The sequence below is a fragment of the Phalangium opilio genome, unplaced genomic scaffold (assembly GCF_054372755.1).
Source record: "Phalangium opilio isolate 3A_F unplaced genomic scaffold, DU_Popi_V2 ptg001421l_1, whole genome shotgun sequence".
Taxonomy (NCBI): Eukaryota; Metazoa; Arthropoda; class Arachnida; order Opiliones; family Phalangiidae; genus Phalangium; species Phalangium opilio.
Genome location: NW_028324258.1, coordinates 2,917,694 through 2,922,323, shown reverse-complemented (window position 1 = coordinate 2,922,323; position 4,630 = coordinate 2,917,694). Strand labels below are relative to the sequence as shown.

General features: G+C 47.6%; 1 non-coding gene across 1 annotated transcript; it reads left to right on the top strand.

Annotated features, from left to right (window-relative positions):
• Window positions 1-3,706: 3,706 nt before the first annotated feature.
• On the top strand, window positions 3,707-3,779 carry TRNAK-CUU (transfer RNA lysine (anticodon CUU)). The gene has a single exon. It is a non-coding gene; the product is annotated as a tRNA-Lys (tRNA).
• Window positions 3,780-4,630: the final 851 nt, after the last annotated feature.

Sequence of the window (4,630 nt, the reverse complement as noted above, 5' to 3'; positions counted from 1 at the left end):
AACGTAAAAAGTCATAACTTTTCCACAATACCTGACAACCATTTAATTTCTGAGCTTCCGTGGCTCAATGGTTAGCGCGTTCGGCTGTTGACCAAAAGGTTGGTGGTTCGAGCCCAACCGGGAGCGGTGTTGTGAAGTCTCAGATGTGACGTAAAAAGTCAAGGTTTTTCCACAATTCCTGACGACCATTTAATATTTGGGCTTCCGTGGCGCAATGGTTAGCGCGTTCAGCTGCTATTTAAAAGACTGGTGGTTTGAGCCCTCCCGGGAGCGGTGTTGTGACGTCTCAGATGTAACGTAAAATGTCAGAGTTTTTCCACATTACCTGACGAACATTTAATAATTGGGCTTCCGTGGCGCAATGGTTAGCGCGTTCAGCTCTAAATCGAAAGGTTGGTGGTTCGAGCCCACCCGGGAGAGGTGTTGTGTGGTCTTAGATGTAGCGTAAAAAGTCAAAACCTTTCCACAATACGTGACAACCATTTATTTTCTGAGCTTGCGGGGCTCAATGGTTAGCACGTTCGGCAGTTAAACAATAGGTTGGTGGTTCGAGCCCACCCGGGAGCAGTGTTGTGGGATCTCAAATGTAACGTAGAAAGCCAAAGTTATTCCACAATACCTGACGACCATTTAATTTTTGGGCTTCCGTGGCGCAATGGTTAGCGTGTTCGGCTGTTAACCGAAAGGTTCGTGGTTCGAGCCGATCCGGGAGCGGTGTTGTGACGTCTCAGATGTGAAGTAAAAAGTCAAGGTTTTTCCACAATACCTGACGACCATTTAATTTTTGGGCTTCCGTGGCGCAATGGTTAGCGCGTTCAGCTGCTATTCAAAAGACTGGTGGTTTGAGCCCTCCCGGGAGCAGTGTTGTGACGTTTCAGATGTAACGTAAAATGTCAGAGTTTTTCCAGAATACCTGACGAACATTTAATTTTTGGGCTTCCGTGGCGCAATGGTTAGCGCGATCAGCTGTTAATCGAAAGGTTGGTGGTTCGAGCCCACCCGGGAGAGGTGTTGTGTGGTCTTAGATGTAGCGTAAAAAGTCAAAACCTTTCCACAATACGTGACAACCATTTATTTTCTGAGCTTCCGTGGCTCAATGGTTAGCGCGTTCGGCAGTTAAACAACAGGTTGGTGGTTCGAGCCAATCCGGGAGCGGTGTTGTGACGTCTCAAATGTGACGTAAAAAGTCAAGGTTTTTCCACAATACCTGACGACCATTTAATTTTTGGGCTTCCATGGCGCAATGGTTAGCGCGTTCAGCTGCTATTCAAAAGACTGGTGGTTTGAGCCCTCCCGGGAGCGGTGTTGTGACGTCTCAGATGTAACGTAAAATGGCAGAGTTTTTCCACAATACCAGACGAACTTTTAATTTTTGGGCTTCCGTGGCGCAATGTTTTTGCGCGTTCAGCTGTGTTGGTGGTTCAAGCCCACCCGGGAGAGGTGTTGTGGTGTCTCAGATGTAGCGTAAAAAGTCAAAACATTTCCAAAATACGTGACAACCATTTAATTTCTGAGCTTCCGTGGCTCAATGGTTAGCGCGTTCGGCTGTTAACCAATAGGTTGGTGGTTCGAGCCTGCCCGGGAGCGGTGTTGTGGGATCTCAAATGTAACGTAGAAAGCCAAAGGTTTTCCACAATACCTGACGACCATTTAATTTTTGGGCTTCCGTAGTGCAATGGTTAGCGCGTCCGGCTGTTAACCGAAAGGTTGGTGGTTCGAGAACACCCTGGAGAGGTGTTGTAGGGTCTCAGATGTAACGTAAAAAGTCATAACTTTTCCACAATACCTGACAACAATTTAATTTCTGAGCTTCCGTGGCTCAACGATTAGCGCGTTCGGTTGTTAACCAAAAGGTTGGTGGTTCGCGCCTAACCGGGAGCGGTGTTGTGACGTCTCAGATGTGAAGTAAAAGTCACGGTTTTTCGACAATACCTGACGACCATTTAATTTCTGAGCTTCCGTGGCTCAATGGTTAGCGCGTTCGGCTGTTAACCAATAGGTTGGTGGTTCGAGCCCATCCGGGAGCGGTGTTGTGACGTCTCAGATGTGAAGTAAAAGTCACGGTTTTTCGACAATACCTGACCACCATTTAATTTCTGAGCTTCCGTGGCTCAATGGTTAGCACGTTCGGCAGTTAAACAATAGGTTGGTGGTTCGAGCCCACCCGGGAGCAGTGTTGTGGGATCTCAAATGTAACGTAGAAAGCCAAAGTTATTCCACAATACCTGACGACCATTTAATTTTTGGGCTTCCGTGGCGCAATGGTTAGCGTGTTCGGCTGTTAACCGAAAGGTTCGTGGTTCGAGCCGATCCGGGAGCGGTGTTGTGACGTCTCAGATGTGAAGTAAAAAGTCAAGGTTTTTCCACAATACCTGACGACCATTTAATTTTTGGGCTTCCGTGGCGCAATGGTTAGCGCGTTCAGCTGCTATTCAAAAGACTGGTGGTTTGAGCCCTCCCGGGAGCAGTGTTGTGACGTTTCAGATGTAACGTAAAATGTCAGAGTTTTTCCAGAATACCTGACGAACATTTAATTTTTGGGCTTCCGTGGCGCAATGGTTAGCGCGATCAGCTGTTAATCGAAAGGTTGGTGGTTCGAGCCCACCCGGGAGAGGTGTTGTGTGGTCTTAGATGTAGCGTAAAAAGTCAAAACCTTTCCACAATACGTGACAACCATTTATTTTCTGAGCTTCCGTGGCTCAATGGTTAGCGCGTTCGGCAGTTAAACAACAGGTTGGTGGTTCGAGCCAATCCGGGAGCGGTGTTGTGACGTCTCAAATGTGACGTAAAAAGTCAAGGTTTTTCCACAATACCTGCCGACCATTTAATTTTTGGGCTTCCATGGCGCAATGGTTAGCGCGTTCAGCTGTGTTGGTGGTTCAAGCCCACCCGGGAGAGGTGTTGTGGGGTCTCAGATGTAGCGTAAAAAGTCAAAACATTTCCAAAATACGTGACAACCATTTAATTTCTGAGCTTCCGTGGCTCAATGGTTAGCGCGTTCGGCTGTTAACCAATAGGTTGGTGGTTCGAGCCTGCCCGGGAGCGGTGTTGTGGGATCTCAAATGTAACGTAGAAAGCCAAAGGTTTTCCACAATACCTGACGACCATTTAATTTTTGGGCTTCCGTAGTGCAATGGTTAGCGCGTCCGGCTGTTAACCGAAAGGTTGGTGGTTCGAGAACACCCTGGAGAGGTGTTGTAGGGTCTCAGATGTAACGTAAAAAGTCATAACTTTTCCACAATACCTGACAACAATTTAATTTCTGAGCTTCCGTGGCTCAACGATTAGCGCGTTCGGTTGTTAACCAATAGGTTGGTGGTTCGCGCCCAACCGGGAGCGGTGTTGTGACGTCTCAGATGTGAAGTAAAAGTCACGGTTTTTCGACAATACCTGACGACCATTTAATTTCTGAGCTTCCGTGGCTCAATGGTTAGCGCGTTCGGCTGTTAACCAATAGGTTGGTGGTTCGAGCCCATCCGGGAGCGGTGTTGTGACGTCTCAGATGTGAGGTAAAAAGTCAAGGTTTTTCCACATTACCTGACGACCATTTAATTTTTGGGCTTCCGTGGCGCAATGGTTAGCGCGTTCAGCTGCTATTAAAAAGACTGGTGGTTTGAGCCCTCCCGGGAGCGGTGTTGTGACGTCTCAGATGTAACGTAAAATGTCAGAGTTTTTCCACATTACCTGACGAACATTTAATAATTGGGCTTCCGTGGCGCAATGGTTAGCGCGTTCAGCTCTTAATCGAAAGGTTGGTGGTTCGAGCCCACCCGGGAGAGGTGTTGTGTGGTCTTAGATGTAGCGTAAAAAGTCAAAACCTTTCCACAATACGTGACAACCATTTAATTTCTGAGCTTCCGTGGCTCAATGGTTAGCGCGTTCGGCTGTTAACCAATAGGTTGGTGGTTCGAGCCCACCCGGGAGCAGTGTTGTGGGATCTCAAATGTAACGTAGAAAGCCAAAGTTATTCCACAATACCTGACGACCATTTAATTTTTGGGCTTCCGTGGCGCAATGGTTAGCGTGTTCGGCTGTTAACCGAAAGGTTCGTGGTTCGAGCCGATCCGGGAGCGGTGTTGTGACGTCTCAGATGTGAAGTAAAAAGTCAAGGTTTTTCCACAATACCTGACGACCATTTAATTTTTGGGCTTCCGTGGCGCAATGGTTAGCGCGTTCAGCTGCTATTCAAAAGACTGGTGGTTTGAGCCCTCCCGGGAGCAGTGTTGTGACGTTTCAGATGTAACGTAAAATGTCAGAGTTTTTCCAGAATACCTGACGAACATTTAATTTTTGGGCTTCCGTGGCGCAATGGTTAGCGCGATCAGCTGTTAATCGAAAGGTTGGTGGTTCGAGCCCACCCGGGAGAGGTGTTGTGTGGTCTTAGATGTAGCGTAAAAAGTCAAAACCTTTCCACAATACGTGACAACCATTTATTTTCTGAGCTTCCGTGGCTCAATGGTTAGCGCGTTCGGCAGCTAAACAACAGGTTGGTGGTTCGAGCCAATCCGGGAGCGGTGTTGTGACGTCTCAGATGTGACGTAAAAAGTCAAGGTTTTTCCACAATACCTGACGACCATTTAATTTTTGGGCTTCCATGGCGCAATGGTTAGCGCGTTCAGCTGCTATTCAA